This window comes from Harpia harpyja, chromosome 10, assembly GCF_026419915.1.
Source record: "Harpia harpyja isolate bHarHar1 chromosome 10, bHarHar1 primary haplotype, whole genome shotgun sequence".
Lineage (NCBI taxonomy): Eukaryota > Metazoa > Chordata > Aves > Accipitriformes > Accipitridae > Harpia > Harpia harpyja.
The window spans coordinates 44,301,100-44,319,366 of NC_068949.1; the positions used below are offsets into that span (position 1 = coordinate 44,301,100).

At 42.1% G+C, this 18,267-nt stretch overlaps 1 long non-coding RNA gene across 1 annotated transcript; it reads left to right on the plus strand.

Moving 5' to 3' along the window:
* The first annotated feature begins 7,164 nt into the window (after positions 1–7,164).
* LOC128147399 (uncharacterized) lies at positions 7,165–14,084 on the plus strand. Its single transcript, XR_008237014.1, has 3 exons — positions 7,165–7,307; positions 13,052–13,219; positions 13,675–14,084. It is a non-coding gene; the product is annotated as an uncharacterized LOC128147399 (long non-coding RNA).
* The last annotated feature ends 4,183 nt before the right edge of the window (positions 14,085–18,267 follow it).

Genomic DNA, 18,267 nt, shown 5'->3' on the forward strand with positions numbered 1-18,267 from the left:
GTAATTCCCAAGGACGCCCTTTGGCAATGGGTCAGTCTCTCCCCAGCTCCAACTGTTCCCAACCTGCTGCTGGCTTTGATTTTGATGGAAATATGACTGTCCATTTCTCTCTAATAGACGTAGATTTGACCTGCAAATGAGGCAATCCGGGTTAACTCTTCCCCAAAAGTGCAAGGGTGATAATTGCCGTAGGTGTGTAAAGGGAGTGTGTGTCAGGATACAAAACTGTATTGGCAAAAATCACGGCCACAAGATACGATTCGTAAATCTCTATTTTTTTTCCCCCTGTGGTTATGATTACTGGGTTAGGAATAGGCATTTGGCAGCAAGAATGGCATATGGAGAAACAAATGTATAGATAAATGATACATTCATTAAAGCCGGGCTGAATTTGACTACAAAATCTGACTACCATCAGACATTTAAGACAGATAAAACTGCTTAAAGTAACAGGTACATTCTGCGTGTTACTTGTAGTTAAATTTAAAGGCTACTTCTGCATTTCAGTCTTTGAGTTGCTTCATGGTTATTTCCCCCTTCCATCATAACCTGCTGCCGGTATTGCCTTGCGGTCCACCTCACTTTTGCTCGCCAGCGTCCCATGCAGTCGAGGACAGAGCGCAGAGAGGAGCCGCTTGCTCCTAAACCTACTCCCAAACTTCCCTCCGCCGATGTGGGAGGCTGCCAAACCGCAATCAGGCTGTCTGTGATACAGTCAGTGCTGGCAAAGCCATCGGAAAACAGAATCAAAGGATTCCCCTCCAAAAAGCCTCCCCCCGTTAAGGCATGCAGGGAGCCGCGGATGCTTTGCTGCGTGCTTGCAGCTGTTAGCACAGCAGCAAAACTGATGCTGTACCCTTAAAAAAAGTGCTTCTGAAATGCTTTTTTCCACAGCCCAGCATATGAAGCACCAAAAATACAATTTAAGAAATGTAAGCAACATGTGAAGGAGAGAGGGAGGAGAAGTGTTCAGGGGGCTCAGTGCAAATGGAAGGATGCTTTCAGAAACTGTAATCCCGGTGGCTGAATGAAACTGAAAATGAGAGCTCAGATGTATAGTCTGTTTTAAGTGAGAATTTGCTTACAATATTTGTGAAGCAAATCAGTAATTATCCAAGGCCAGAGGATATGCTGAGATAGGATGAGGTCAGTACAGTTTCAGAGGATCAAGAACTTTTGATACCTCTGAAGAAGACATTTATTCAAGGAAACCAGAAGGTGTTGATGTTGGATTATCTAAGAATGACCCCACGCCACCAGGGAAGCTTGGTAAGGTGATTAGAGACAACCCCCAGCAAAGAGAAACACACCCCAAGGTGTTTCTGAAAAGAACAGCCAAGATGTGCTGTTGCTTTTATCTCTTTATCTGCTCAAAAATCAACAACAGCATGCTCATCTCAGAAAGTGGTATGTGCCGTTCAGAGGTGGGACTGATGGAGGAATTTTGCCAGCATCATACTAAACGCGTGTGAGAACTGATACACTGATACCGTGTCTTTTGCGTTATTCCATAAGCTTTTAGCATACGTGTGTGTATATATAAAATAGTATGTCTTTAGGAACAGCAGAGGCAGTAAGTGCAATCTCTCTGAAATATACTGCGCCTACTGAAGCAGCGAGGGCTGAACAGATTTTAGCTCAGCTGCTGCACCTGCTTTTCCTTCTGCTGCCTCTTCGCTCTCGGTGCTGCCTTCCAGCCCCCGGCTCCTGCACGGCTCTGCCTCCCCACCTCGGACCTGCTCCAAAGGTCTCTCCGAGCTAACTCCTGGACACCCGCTAGCAGGAGGGAAGCTGAATCGCAGCTCCTTTACCTGGGGACTGATAAACTTGTTTTGGGGAGCGATCAGTGAGGAAGGGCTGGAGAGGAGGAGGGGGGAGCGTGGGGATGCGGTTGGAGTCCAGGGGACTGAATGATTCATTTGGTACCTCGGAAAGTTCAGAAGTCCAGTCCTCACAAAGCTTTGGTGGTTCAGATAAGTATCTTTATAACGGTGTGACCCTTTCAAATCTTTGTTTCAACCTTCTGGTTTTTTTCCTTTTTCTCTTTACTCCTTTTCCTAAGCTTTTATTGCTTTCAGGGCACCCCTTTCTTCTCCTAAATTGAATCCAGGTCCTTGCTTCTGTTCTCCTCCTGCTTGTGTTAGCCTTTTTTCCCCCCAGCAGACGGTGTACCTTTTTGTTACTGCATTGTCGAGTCACTTGTGGTATTCAGTTCTTTATAATGTGCTGTATGCCAATGATGGAGCGTGTCTCATAATGCACAAGCAATCCCAAGCATTCAGGAGTTGAGGTGAGTCCCCCAGATCATGTCATTTGGCTTAAAAATAAGATTGTAAAAAGAAAAATGTCATTGGCGTCCCTGTATTTGGCTTCTGTTTTTTTTTTTTTTTTAACCTTATGGGTACTTAAAGAAAAAAAAAAGGAAAAGGAATGGAATCTGAGACGTACAAAAGCACAGCTTTGTGAGTAACGCTAAGTATCATGGGGCCTGTGATTAAATCTGTATATAACATTTGAATGGAGCAAGAGAAGATACTTTATTTCCTGAGTAAATCAAAGTGCTTCGATATGGAATAAACTGCAAGCATGTATTTATACGCTGCTCTCAGCTGCTCTTGCAGAGCATCACACCCACTCCAGGGCACACCAGCAACCAGCAGCAGCCCTAATGCAACCAAATACAAGGGTTTCTTTAGCACACAAAGTAGACGTCTGATTTTAAGCTTCGGCTATTAAAAGCCCAACAGCACTGCCGGATGCCGACAAAGTCACACACAGTAAGCCACTGCCCTGGGAGCTGCGGTCCTGCCGTAACCGGCACGTTCCTCTGCCCGTCCCTCTGCCAGGACAGAGGGGATGAGCCGAGGCCGTGGAAGGAGGGTGACGGCTGCTTGCCCTCCATCCCAGGCAAAGGTGGCATTGACCCCTCCTCGGCGGGTTTGTGCTGCCCACGCTCATGGGGAGAGGAGCCCGGCGACGTGAAGGTACCGGGCTGCTGCGGGCGAGGCTGAGTCAAGGCGTGAAGCCATTGCTTTTAACGCAGATTTCACCAAAAATAGGTGTAAAGTAAGTTGCTGCTAAAAGGCTGCAAGGCAGATCTCTTAGTGACACACTGCAGTATTGCCTCAGGGCAGATAGGTCCCTTTTCTTTGGTTTTGGTTTTTGGGGTTGGGTGTTTTCGATGATGGACCTAATATTGGTTCTAAAGCTGTTTACTTAGCTGCTTCTTACAAGTTTTATGAGTGATGCCACAGCTTTTCTGTCTACATTTGTTGATTTATGGAAAGATGACAAACAGGCATTCTGCTGCCTCGACAGTGGCTGTTGCTTCAGTCCAGATCCAGCAGACCCAAGTGTGAAGGGGCTGAACGCCTGAGGGCCACTTCTTGCCACTGCCAGCCTGGCACAGCCTCTTCTGCAGGCTGACCATTGCTAGTGTGCTGGGTGTGACTTGAATTCCTTTTATTTCTGTTGGTTTGTTTTTTTTAATATGAATAAATTGTTGCTTTTACAGAAACACTTGATAGTTAGATGTAGTAATGATGAGGTGATCTTACCAGGACTATAGAAAAGACATATGTGTGCAATGTTAAAACCAATACCCGTTAAGAGAAGTCTAACAGACTATTACAGATCTTAGCTGGAGGAAGTTAGGTATTAAAGTTGTTTTATTTTATTATTTACAGCTCCTTGAACCGGCCTGCCTGCAATTGTTTTGCTGCCTTTTCCTTTTTGCCCTGGTAAACACTCATCTGCTAGAAAAGCCCAAACTTCCAGTTTTGATAGAACTGCTATGCCAAGACACGTCTCAATTTCAGGATGAAATTCGTGTTGAAGGTATGAGACTACAGAAATAGCAATGTTGTCAGATTATTCACCTTGAATGTCGGAAATGTCACCTGTATGCTGCTTCACCTGAAGCCGGCAGATGACTGGGAGAGATTCAAGTCCCTGCCGCTAAATGAACATCTAGATCATTTAGCAACAGAAAATGCTGGGGTATGTCTCTTTTTGTAAAAAATATGACAAACCTTGCTTTTACTTGCACTGGCAACGTTGCTGGAATCCCAAGTCAGTCTTTGGAAAAGATTGTTCAGCTCTACTCTCAATTTCCCTTTGTGTTATCTAGGAAGGCCTATTTTCTTTTTATGCAAGCATCCAGAATCATCCAGAGTTTCGAGATGCATTTACATTGAGTTAAATGAGCCAGCTCAGGTTGTATAAGACTTTAATTTGTCTGATCTATGTTAAGTATCTTTGCAGGACTGAAACGATCTCTGCAAAGCTGCCGTTAGTGATTTCATGCTTGTCATGAACTTTGAACACTCTTCTCTGAACCATGGTACAACTCAGCCAGGACAACTTTAGTTGGTGCTCCTCAAACAGCTGCAAGACCTGGCAGACAGCAGAGTGTATGCTTTTTCCATTTCAAACAATACCTTAGTTTGTTCCAGAACTTTAAAAAAAAAAAAAAAGTTAGAAAACAACATCTTGCACAGAAACAAGATGCTTACTTATTTTCTGACAGAGTGGAGAAGCCTTTGGGGGATCTTGAAAGCATCTACAGCCAGAAGGCATGTGTGAGGTGCAGCAGGACGACAGTCTTGCAGCAGGAGGAGAGGCTTGTAGCTTCTCCACATGACAGAGTCTGGCAGTCTAAGTCAGTAATTATTATGTTTAAAAAACTGTTGTAGCAAGTAGGAAGGGAAGCATAAAACCTTGGAGATTAAATTAGAGTATCTATGATTTTTAAGAAATATATTTAAATGAGAGTTTTCACGAGAATTTCTGCTCTTTACCCTGCACTAATAACCAGGAACATGGCTGTTGTTGTGAGTGGGAGGATTGTGGCAGGACTTCAGAGGCTAACATCCTTCCTGCGAGTCCTTCCACCAGTTTCCTTCTGCGGAAAGAGCTACATTTGGGTCTCATATTGTCTGATATTCCCCCACCTGCGCTTGGCTGATTTATTAGTTTTTCTTTTCCCTCTCTCTGTCTGACAACACCACACGGGCATGGATCAGGGAAAAACATGCCGACTGCTGAGATCCTGCGGTGCGTGAACAGATGCTCTGTCGATCGACGCGGCGCTCAGCTGTCCGGCAAGGTCTGTACCTGAGCTGTACTGATACTGCTCCCTGCAAACCAGTATAACCAGGCAGGGCCTGGGTAGCAGTATTTGTGTTAATTGAATGTAGCGGAAGCACATATGTGACCTTGATCGGGTCCCTGTTGCTATGGGGTGTATAAATTTACAGGAGTTTCATTCTCGCCCATAATACAGCATGGAGCTTATTTCCTCTTGTAACACCTTACTGGGGCTGGGAAAGCATTAGACATACATCTGGATATTATGAATGCATTGCCTTTCTAAAAGCCCAAACATATAAACTTTTATGTTTCATCTTATAAACCATCCATTAGCGTCCTTTCCTCATTAGGGACTTTTTTAAGCCTTTCTTGCTAATACTTGACTTTTTTTTTTTCCGGAGAATGTACAGAAAATCTGTAACAGTTTCTAGGTTTTATTTCCAGATTTTAGATTTAGCACATCCAGGTATGAGGCTATGCATCTGTATTAAGATAACACTTTTTACTGATAAAAATCAAAGTTCACAGATACATTTACAAATAATAGCACAGATACTCATTATCTTCATATCTCTGTCATTCCAGTCACCATTAATTGGCTAAAACATAAAAGGTAGGATGTCATCACTGATGACCACTTCATTTACAGTTCTGAATGACAGGAAAGATGAGAGTATTGACAGGGCTGACAGTGAATTCAGGAAGGAGGGTGTCTTAAGAGGAAAGATCAGGAGTCTCATTTTGGTCACTTTAAATTAGAATTTGCATGGAGACATTCAGGAATAGGCGTCAAAGAGAGAGTGAAAGGCAAGGCTGAATGAAAGGAGATAAATTGTGACTGGAAAGGTAGATCTGAGAGTCATTTGTATAAAAATGGACATTATACTGTCTATGTGGATAAGGGGCTCAGCCATCGACCTCGTTGTCAGGAGAAGTAGGAGGTCCATTGTAGGATGTTCTGCAGAAGATGATGAAGAGGGCAAAGGAGGAAAGTGATAACCGAAGGGGAAGAGTAAGAGAAGCAGAAATTTCCAGAAAGGCTCGCGAGTCCTGGGGTTCAGTCAACGGATGAGTGGAGGCTGCTGAAGCAGGGTTGAAACAAAGAGACAGAATTAGAGAACTGGCCTTCATGTCCCTGAGAAAGGAGGTCTTCTCAGTGGTGTACTGCAGGATTGTCCTGCCTTGAGCCATTCTGGGCTTTGTTTCAGATTAACTAACAGGCAAATGTATTGTGCAGTTTTATAATCTGGGAGTAAAAGCTTCAAACTGTTGCTCTGGGTGGATTAGACAACCTCCAGAGATCTCTTCCAACCTCAGTTATTGCATGGCTGTTACAGATACCAATAATATAAGTATATGGTAAGGCTATTTGAAATGCTCAGCAGCTTCTGAGCCATGCTCATATAGATAATTTTTTTGTTTATTTTTTAAGGAAAACTATCTCACAGTGCAGGAAAAGGTTACATCTGTATTATAGCATACCAAAGAGGGTTCAGAAAAGGTGCTTTAATGTGCTGTCAAAAGATAATCTGTGTTGCCCATCACAGCACAAAGGTGAGGGGTGAGGAATTATTATTGTGCTAATTGTACAGGTAGAGAAATGGAATGAAGAAAGTGAGAAGCTCAAGGTCACGTCAAAAGTCTGTGACAGAGCTGGAAACAGAATCAAGGCTCTTTACTCCAATCAATACATTAATAGCGTCAATGACCATCTCGCTTACCTTTTTCCCTTCCCTATTACCTCAGTGAGGAACTTGCTACTTTGTTAAAAAGCTTGTGAGATTAATCAGTACTGCTGAAAACATAACGGCAGTCGCAACGGTACCATTTTTTCAATTATAGTTTAATTCTCTCTAAAATTTAAGATGATGAGTGGTGCTGATGGCATTAAGAAGATGCTCCGTGAGGAGGTAAGGTGTGATTGAGTCATATTGCGTGCTCTCTCGCCTTTAAACTATCTTGCCTGGCCCTAGGAAAGTCAGCAGAGAGCAGGTGATGTATTACTGATTGTGCCTTTTAGTTTTGCAAAATAACTCCTAAAGCCAATTTGGAATTGTTACAGGACCGTCACTTACGGTGGAGATGCTGCCAGTGCCAACAAACAATAGCAGATATCATAATAAATGATTTTAAAGGATCTGTTTTGCACCGCTTCCAATCTAGCAGGAGAGAAAAACAAATGAGTTGACAGATTTGCTGCTGAGCAAAAGTTATTGGTAAGTAGTTGAATTCACAGTGCTCGTTTCTTTTTGCAATGCATTTTACATCAAGTCTCATTTTTGACTTCCCAAGTCAGAAGAGCCTTATTCTCTCACTGGCGCCGAGTGAAAACTCTACAGTTACATGCTAGCAATGTTAGAGTAGGGCTTCTCGTGCATTATCACATTATTTTTGCTATCAGTTCAAGGAAATGGACACTTGATTCATCTTCTCGCATATATTGATTCAATCCTCCTTTTAATTTAGCACTGGAGAAGGCTATTAGCCTCCATTCACATTTACAATAAGATAATATAACCTGATAGGTGGTCTCTCAATCCATTATGGAAGAGGGATAAAATAGTTTTGTTTCTGTATGTAAGGATCTATTGACTTATTCTCCTCAGCCGCATTTATAGCAGTTGCTGTCCTCAGTACTGTATGTCTTAATAGCGTTTCACCTAGGTGAGTATTGATGAAAGTTCCCTCTGAAAGAGATAAAGGCATGGGTAATGCCTGTCACTCTAAAAAGGAACCCAGCTTTTCCCCTTGAGCTTCTATTAACTGCATTAAGGACTGTGCAAAACAAACATCATCTCTATCATCATCATTAATCATTCTTTTACAATTCTCAAACTGCAAACCTGAGTGAGTCTTCTCCCGGCAGCATCCCTCGCTCCATCAGCATCGCCCAAGATCCCTCTAGACTGGCCTTCAGCCACATCACCCACATCCGAGCTCCAGCACAACTCACTGTCTGCACAGCAGATACTTGATCAGATCATCCAGACTGACTTGTGGACTTGAGAACTGCTCATTTATTTCATGTGTTCCTGGAAGCCTGTCTTGTCTCATCCCAACACACAGCTGTTGCCTTAGGCAGCTCCGTGGCGTCAGCTCCAGCACGCTTCCTCCGTGCCCATGCTCCGTTCCTGGCCTCATTACTCACAGATTAGTCACACCAAGATCTTTAAAGAAGCAATTCCTAGGCACGTAGTCAAGAACCCTTCTCTTTCATTCAGAAACCAGTGATTTTCTTCTAATTCTTACTTTGAGACAGTCTTTTGAAGAATAGACACTACGTCCTGCTGCTATAGCAGCAAGCCCTGATGGGGTAGAGAGGTAGCTTCACTGCTGTTTAAAAGCAGGAGGGAGGAAGAGAGGGGAAAATCTCAGAGGTTTTGCTAAAAGAGTATCAAACCCAAGTGTATTCTGCCATGCTACCTGGAGAAGTGTTGATTGCCTTTCCATTTCAGCCTGTGTGAAAGCTCTACAGGGTGGTCAAGAGTAAGTGTATTCTGCAATAGAAAAGCCAGTGCATGGGGGTGGATGCATTTCACTTCTGCAGCTTCACCCATTCCTGCGTCTGACAGGGAGCTCGAACACACTGCTGGGTCTTTGTCGGCCCTTTTATGCTCAATTACCAAAAATGCACAAGAGTCAGTAACAAACATTACATCCATCTATGCCCTCCTATGCCTACCCATAAACCAATAATTAATTTGCAAAGTGGAAGACGAGATATATGCAGTGGAAAAATTTTTTTAAAAAATATTGCCCCAGACCTGCCTTTACTTGTAATAGAGTGGCAGTGATCCGTTTCCTATCTATTTCTGTTTATATTCCTCATACAGAATAAAATATGTCAAAGATTAGTAAGATTTTTTATGTTGCTAGGAAAAACAAAGTCTTTATTTTGTGTAATAATACACTTTTTCTTTAAAAAAAATTAATATAATGTGTTAAAAAGTCATGATTCTAATTGTTCTTGCCATGGAAAAGGTATGACTGAATTAAATTAATACATAGGAGACTTGTTTCATTCTGCAGTAACTACTACTGTTCTTTCAAAGGCTGTTCTTTTTTTGAGTTCCTTATCTGAAAAGGTTTACCATGTCTTCATGCAAGTAGTTGTCATGCTTTAGAACAATCACAAGCAGCAAAAAGTCAGAATTGTCAGTTCAGAAGACACTGCTTGTTCCACTGGGTAAAACTGAGAAAGCAATGCTGGCAAACGATCTTTAGGAAAAAAAAAAAAAACCACCCGATGGAAACAGCAGCGGAATGAAGATAAAAAGGGTTGCAGGCTTTATTCTCATTGAAGGTTGGCAACGGGAAATCTGTTGGAGTAGAAGAAGAATATCTGATAGGTCATCTGTTGTGTAATGAAGAATAGAAGACAGAAGACAAGCTAGGAGAAGCAAGGTGATTCCAAACCTCAGAGGAATGTAAGATCTTATGAGAGAAACATGAAAGCAATACCTTTATAAACTGACCAAATTTAATTTACTATCAACGAGCCTTGTAAGACTGCAAGCTGACAAAATCCATTTATAATGTTATGGGTAAGGCTGAAGTCATACATTTTTCTCCTGTGGAATCATTTTATTATGTATTCTTTTCTTTTTGGTGCAGGTTTTCTGATTAAAAATTACCACTAAGATGTCAAATATTTCCTTGTCCTCTGATATCTGGGCTTAGTTACCCAATAACATATTCTGCCTATCCATCTTCTTTAGTCACAATAAAACGTGTTTTCAAAGGATGAACAAAAGCAGATAAATATGCTGTCATTTAATATGCACGGTTTTCTGCAAAACGTCCGTATTGTTCTGCTCTGTACGTTCCTTGAGAGACACTGGAGTTGTCAGTATGTTTTGTTGCAATATTTTAAATGCTTGGCCTCATGATCAATGAGCATCATAGCAAACGCATTTGTGATTTCAAGTAGAAAGTCAGGAAATGCTCTGCATGAGGTCGTGCTCGCTTTTCTTTTAATTTGTGACACTTTGAGAGATGCAAAAAGTGGATTTTTTTAAGCTGGGAAGTTGTTTGGATGGGATGTGATAAGAATGGATTGGCATTGCACTATGGCAATGCTTTGGGTACCGACATCCCCAGGCCAGGCTGCGCTTTCCCTTGCCGTGTGGAGAAAAAGAAAATGGTTTCTAAATTGATTTTCAAATTCAATGGTGGACACTAAGTGACTCACTCATGTCAGTATGTTTCCGAGGTCGTTTTTACAGGCCCAGTAGGAATCTTTGCTCTCCACGAACGGAGCTGTTTGCCATGGGAGGAGACCCTGAGTTTTGTGGTTGTGAGGTTTAGTTCAGGGTGAGGAAGAAATGACCAAGTCCCACCAGCTTCTGAGCTTTGTAGACTTTCATCAGCAGGACTCCTCTCCAGTCTTCCACACCATGGAAAGGAGGTGGGGTTGGAGTGCTTCATGCTCCCATGGATCTCAGCAAGGAAAAACGGGTGAAGAAAGCAGAGGAGTGGGGAAAACTTCCCGTTACAGACAACAACAGGCTTTGGAGAACTGTGTCTTGTTTTAACCCTGACTTAAAGGGGCAGATCTGCAGTAGGAGAAGTCCCTCCTCCTCAATCCTGGAAAAAAATAGCTAGAAAACCTAGGGTTAATTTGATAGAGGGGGTAAGCTGAACGGGAGGTTCACCATGGCACTACTGGAGGGCTCATCTCCTTTAGCACCATGGGGTGAGCCCACTTCAGAGACTCAACTGCAGCTTGGGAGACACTGCAGCAAAACGCAAATCACCTTCTGTGTGACGGAATATGGGAAAAACGTCAGTGTTGTGATGTCGTAATGGCGTAGTAAACCAAAAAGTAAGAATGAGTTAAAAAACGAGCACTGTGTTATATTGTAACACCCTATTACAATTACAATTCTGTGCCAGAATAATTTCTGAACCCATTATGAGAAGAAGCTCTGTACGTGGACACACTAATTTTATTTCATCTTGTTTTAGAAATCTAACAGAAAACCAGCTATATTAGGCTAAACCACTTGATTCTGCTATGCGCTTTTAAATGCCATAAAGTAAGAAGATTATGTTACCCCCTTCTTCCTAAATCAGGATTAAACTTGCATTTTCAGGTTTTTGTGCCAACAAAATCCCCAATTTGCTGAGCTCAAATTCTCTAATCTCAAGCCAGAGGCCAGAAGTAGCGATGCACTTCAGAAACGGCAATGGCCATGTTATGTACGTGGAAGAATTAGGACTTTTTTCCTAAAGTATCGGTGCACTATCCCTCCTGCCATTGGGAGAGCAAGTTTCTTATGTCTGTAACCGTTGTGCTTTCTCAGTGTGGTCCATGTCGCCTTGTTTCTCACATACTTGTATTAGAATCAGAAAATTTCACCTGCAGCATAGCATGCATCTATTAAAATCTGTGCCAACGTGCTCATATTATTTTTAAGAGGATGTAAGTTTTCCTTCATAAAATTCCAGTGGGCAATGAATTAAAAATGACAACTCTATATACAGTGAAAACAAGAAAATAAAATATACAAAACATTGCTAATGATCAGTTCTTGAAAAATTTACCAGACACGTACTACCCAGGGAGCTAAACTCATTAGCAGAGACTGATACGAAAGCTGAGATACTCCAGGATGAGGTTCAGACACAACATATTCAAATGAAATCTCTTTAGCAAAATTGTTTTGTTTCCTTCACAGAAATATTTGGCAACAGCATATCTGCCTTTAAAAAAAAAAAAAAACCCAACAAAAAGTAGCTGGGAGGTTACAGCACCTCATTAATCAGCCGTCCCGATGTTTACGTGCTCAGGAGCTCTTCCCTCCTTGGGGAAGGCAGAGGCGTTCCTAATGATGGGCCGGAGACTTTCCCTGTTTCGTCGGGGGGTCCCAGCGTCGTTCTGCTCGGCCGCAGCCCGCCCCGGCGTCCCCCGGGTGATGCTGCCCATCGCCTTCTCTCCCGGCGGGACTGACGGGCACTTACAGACCCCGGGCGCGCTGCAAAGTGACACGGGCCATCTCTACAGTGCCAGGCACGCTGTCAGCGCTCAATAAATTGTAATAATTAATAGTATCTGGATGACCTCACTCGATGACTGCATGACATTGGATATATTGGATGACAGTATACGCCAATCCATTAACTTAACAGAGCTGCGTACGTACTATGTGTGGCACTTGAATGCTGACACCTTCTAGAAACAGACAATGGTTTCACACCTCATTTGCAAACTAAAGGAGATATGAAATGAATTAAACTTCCTGCAAACACTCAGGAGGCTTACAAAGAGTGCTATCTCTAAGTCTACTGTACTATTTGCATAAAAGAATTCAGTATCAATGTAATTATTAATGATAATTCTAAAGTAGTTGTGCTGCTTCAGGATTTTTCAGATTAAGAATGTAATGAATTAGTAATAAAATCCTAACACAAATTTATTCCTAAATACAATTTCCTTTCTGGTTGTGAATCTCCTTGTATTTATTATAAAAGATGTACTCGTTGAAATAGCTTTTCTCCGGCGGCATGGCTTAAAGATGCGTGTCTTCGACAAAGTCAAATTTCTATTAGCGAACCACTTTAGAAAAAGTCTGCCTTTTCTTTACGCAGAAAGAGGATTTGACTGATGTGTCCTTGCGTGCCGTAACAATAAATGTCTTATAAATATCCGCCTCATCCGCAGCCTTACCCTACGTGCAGCGCAAGCAGTGGCAGCGCGCGGCTGGCAGCGCGGAGAAGGGAGAAGACTCCGAGATCTTGAGCTGCTCCTCTCCCTAATGACGCTCATTAGCCTGCAGCAGGACCCAGCCTAATAACCATGCCTAAGTGAGAAAGTCAGGCCTGTTTGCTCTTGATTGCGCCTCTTTGCTGGCTGCCTTCGCGCTCCCAATGTAAATCCTCCACCTTCTGAACTGCCTGCACTTACCCCCCTAATCGTTAACACATACCTTTTTATTTGTTCCCTTTGCATGCTGTTAAGTCTGCGTGACACCGCACATCTGCGCCTCAGCATGCCTTTTCTGCAGACCAGTGAGTCATTAGGAGAGATAAGATGAGTCCCAGATGTTGAAGAAACATGGTAGCACTTCGTGGATTACAACTGGGACAAATAAAAGCCAACGTTTTAACGTTTATTGGGCACCACAAGGTAAGCAAGTTCATTTAGTTACGCGGAGGTGGTGACACCTTTTAATTTAATTTTTTTTTTTTTCCAAAGCCCCCCATCTCTTGAAATTATTTTCTCTTGAAATAATCTTGAAATAACTTTCAACCAGTGAAGGTTGAAGCCTAGCTGCAAAGTAAGAAAACCTTCCATTTTCTCGTCTCATCTTTTCTCCTTTCATTGCTCTCTCTCCATGAGGCAGCACCAGTACAAATGCTGGTACAAGTTTAGCACTTGGGGAGTTGTCAATTTTGGTGAAAGATGTGTTTTTCCTAGGAAATTATAGGGCTTTGTCATCAGCTCTAGAGCAGGTTACAATTTTGTGTTGGTAATTTAGATAATTTTTTGCCTGTTTTGACGGTCTGTAAAATTAGAAAAAGCAAAATTTAATTAATCTGGTTGGTACAGTAAAATCTGGATGTTGTTTTCGTTCAAAACAGAGGTCTGCTTCCTTATTTAATGTCCAGATGGGAACATACCTTCCTGGTTTGATGGTGACATCTGGCTCCGAGCCCTGGTTTCCCATCTTTCCAGTGGATGTGGTCACGCCGTACCCACCAGTCCTCAGCAGGAACCGACCACCAGGCCCAGTCCTTCCAGGGAAGCTGATGGAGCTGAAATTTTCTGTAATCTAAAGGCAAATCCCTGTGCTTTCTATATCCAGTTTTGGCACCCTACCCTGTGCTAACTCCCCATGACAAAGCAAAAGCTAAATCCCGTGCCCCCATTGCAGTGATCTACCAGGTGACAATAACCCATCCTGGAAGTGCCTCGAACTCTGCCACGGATGGATATGTTATCATCTTCCTGCTGCAGAAAGGCTCGCACTTAAATGGGTGAAACATTGCTAAAATATCGATTTCTTGGCACGATAAAAATCCTGGAGGAAAAAGTACTTTTGTCCTGGAACGCTCCCAGGGAAATTTTGCACTGACGCGATTGTTTAATGATATTACCATGAAAAAGAATTGATGTTTGCTGAAAATGAAGATATGCTTTTATTCCATTCTCAGCTTTGGCCTCCAGAGAACCAATTTACCAAGACATACTTTTTCTTGTATTTAAGACCACTGGAGCACACACTTTACATTAGACATCCTGATCTGTGTTAATGATGGCTCTGGTAAAATTTTCATATATGAATGTATTTTTCCTAGTGATCCGATTTTCTGTTCAGATTATATTAGCATATTTAATGTGAATAATAGTGGATTCCTGTTTGTTTCAAGCTACTGCAGGAGCTCCGGAAAAGTGGTCTTGCTTTTTCTCTAAGTCATCTCCAGAAGTGAGAGCTACTGGATGTGGTACGTCCTAAGCACAGGCACAAGAGATTGCTCTAACATAGTGCTGTATTTTAGTCTTATAACTGAAAGGTTAATTGTCTTTAAAATTGTTTGCACATGGGCAGAGCTGCAAGTCCACATGCTTATTTTACTTTCCTTTCAAGCTGAAGTGTGTGGAGAATCAAAACGTCCAAATTGTTTATTTCAGGTTCGAAGATGTAAATGGCTTGTTACTACCATCAGTAGTCTTTCTGAAGGAAACAGTCTTAGGACAGCTTTAATTTACACCACGGAGAGTGGAACAGCAAGATTAGTGGCTAACTTTATTCTAGCAATACATAACCGTTTGGAACTCTTTTGAAATGCTATTTCTAAAACCAACAACAACAATGAAAGCCTGTTTTGTCCCCAGGTGTGGGATCCCCACTGGCTGCAGTCCGGGAACATCTGGGCATGGGTCTGCACCCATCACGAACCTCAATGTAAAATCCCGAGGGAGAGATCCTAGTTAAACCCAGCAGTTTAGACTCGGAAAGGCTTGAGTGTTCAGACATAAAGCTTGCGAATGTTTTAGATCTGGAAAAAGAAGTTATATTATTTGTTGTAAGAACAAGTCAGTTTTATAAGTTCCCTGAATTTTGCTTCGTTAAAACGTAGAAAATACTAAGGTAGTCTTGAAATTGCTTTACAAAGTACTAAAACTGAAAAAATTGGGGGCAAATTACTGTGGTGCTTGGTTAATGATTAGTTAAAAGCTATGTCAAGAAGTAACACTGCAGATACCCAGGATCTGAGTTTCGAGGAAGGGCTGCACAACCATGTCAGCATGAAGACACCGATGAACGGCTGTCACAGCTCTGACCTGTCTGCCCAAGGGAGCAAACGGGAAGAGAAGTAATACCTGATATTTCCTCCTGGGATCTCTTGCAAGAGCCCTGGCAGTCCTCCACACTGCTCTGCAACCTTGGCAGACGTCACGGAGGAGAGTGTTAATGCCCCAAAACAGGAGAGAAATCTACTTTCCAGTGTTATCCCAAGGAGGAGGCAGGGAATGTCTTGCCACTCAGACTCAGGATCTGGGACAGCTGCTCCTAACTTGGGGTTGTTTGTTAAGTCATTATTTAAGTTGAGCTGTGTGGGAAACTGTGAAGGAGGAAGTTTTTCTTTGTAAATTTGTATTTTAGTATGTATTTTCTCAACTAGCGACTCTTTAAAGTTCTCACTGTGAAAAGTGCTGCAAGTTTAGTATTTGAAAACACTTTCTTTTTTAATCCTGAAGTTTTTGCATCATGGAAAACAGCTTTCAGATTACCCTGGCTGCCTGCCTTATTGAGACTTTTTGGTTCAGCACTGCACTCCTGAGTTTTCATGGCAATCTCCAGCCACTGAATCCAGCACTGCCAGCGATGTTTCAGCAGGGTCGCAGGTAGGGCTGATTTAGGAACTGATGCTGTAATGTGCTGAGCACTCCTGCATGTTCTTGAACATGCTTTTCTCTGTTTTCTTTCATGTGTTCGGTACCTCCTTGGGTCAGACACCGTGTGGCTCATCCACACTTGGTCTGTTTTGGAATTGAATCATGATCCTACAAATATTAAATCACCGTGTTCTGTAAGAGCGATGTGAAATGCTGGACCTTGTCTCCATCTTGATTGTTTGCAGATGTTGGGGCTGTCCTGAAGAAACAGTCAGTGTCTTGACTCATCCTAAAAAATGTTCAACATCTGTGCAAGCACTTTAAAATGTGATATATATCAGGTAATTAGCACCACATGCCTCCCCCCTCCCATTCATATTTATTGATTTATTTATTTTCGCTTGCTAAGATAACATAAGAGTTAAACTGTTTAGTACGTGAAATTTTCTGGTTTTCAGCCTGTATAATGCATTCTTACTTCTGCCTGTTGCGAGACTTCTCTGTTTATCAGTGTGTTGTTTCACCTTTTGTTCCAAGCAGTTGTTCCACTCGCAAAATAGCTCCATTATCCGTGCATTTGCCTGTTTGCTGTAATGAAGACAACTGGATTCATAATAGTCTATTAAATGGTCTATTAAATAAGGTAGTTGCTGGAGGGACCCTGGTAATACTGTATGGAGTGGCAGGGTAATAATTCTGCGATTCAGATGTTGCATGGATTTCCTTTCTATTACAGCTGTTTGAAACGTTTTCTTGAGAGTTTTCATAAATCTTTCTACTTCTCAGCTGGCCTGCAGCCAGGATGGATCCACTTGTTTTACTAGGACCTGAGATATTCAGCAGATGGGGCAAGTTCTTTAGTGTTGGAACTGTTAGTCCATCATTGGGTTTAATGACTACTGCCCTACAAGATACAGAAAATACATTGGCTGGACTGGCCACCTGGCCGAAGCTAAAATCGTGGGTTTGATTACAGGAGTTATAAATCTGGATTAACTTCAGTGAACAAAGGTGCGTATGAGCTTTTCTGGATGTGATAGCTGGACTGGTCTAATGGTCTACTAACCGTGATCTGTGAATGTCTACGAGCAGCTATTTTTTGTATTGTAGTTTCAACCAAAATTGGATCTCCATATATCAGGTGCCTTAAACGCCTACTGAGAGACCATCTCAGCGCTTCTAAGGTTTCATCTTCAAACACAGAAGTGATGCACTGGTTTATATGGTTTTAATTGATGCACAGACTGCATAAGCGACTTGCCTACGACACCAAAGAAACCTATGTTGAAGTAGAGCCTGAAAAGTATGTTTCTTGACTCATACTCTAATACTTGAAGATCAAGACTTAATTTCACTTCAAGAACTTGATCCCAAAGGTATGTGAATGGCCCTGCGGAGGTTACGATTTAAGCATCTTTCTGAACCGGGGATGAATTCACTACCTCGTCATTTGCGGTGGTGCTAATTGTTAAGACATCATTGCACTTACATGATTTAAAATGGGTACTCTACTAACATTTTTTTTTTAAAGCTTTTTCTTTTTTTTTCCGACAGAGAGAATAGTTTTCCTTTTTCCTCTGTTCTTCAGTTTTTCTCCTCCACCACACAAATATTGCATTTACATTCTGATTTATGCATTATTACCCCAAAACTTCATCATGATATAGCGCCATAGGAAGTCTGTGCCACAAAACATTTTTTTGGGACAAGTGCTCGTGTTTCATTAGAAGATGGACTCTGATGTGATCGATAGTGAACAATATTAAATCCCAACACTCTTTCTCTTTCTTGTTCCATCGAAGTACAAGTAATCATCGTGCCTTAAAAACACCTCAAATGAAATGACAGCAACCATGAAGGCAACGTTGTTTACCGTGTTTCTGTTGGTAAGAGGTTTTATTGGTGTGACTGTGGTTTATATCACTAACACTTAGCGCTTGTTTTGTTCTTTGCCCTTTGAACCGAGCAGGAGAGAGTGTTTCTGCTTTGCTCATATTTTGATTCATTTAAAGCTCGATTGGATACAGTCTTTCTGTCTTTCTGGACTCAGAGCTGCTCAGAAGGCCACTGCGCTCTCACGGTAAGAACTTGTTTCCATCCCAATTTTGGCTCGCTGTGAGTGACTCTGTCCTCTCATTGTGTGGGGAAGAAGAATGACAGGGATGTTTGCGGTATGCTTTTCCCATGGTTGGATGGTTTGATAGCTTTGTTCCCTTTTGCCGTCAGGTTTTATTCTGTACTCTTACATTCAAGAGATAAGTTGATTCCAGAACAGACATGACATTTCTTTTCTAGATAAACTGCCTGTCAATGTTTGTACTCATGGGTCTCGT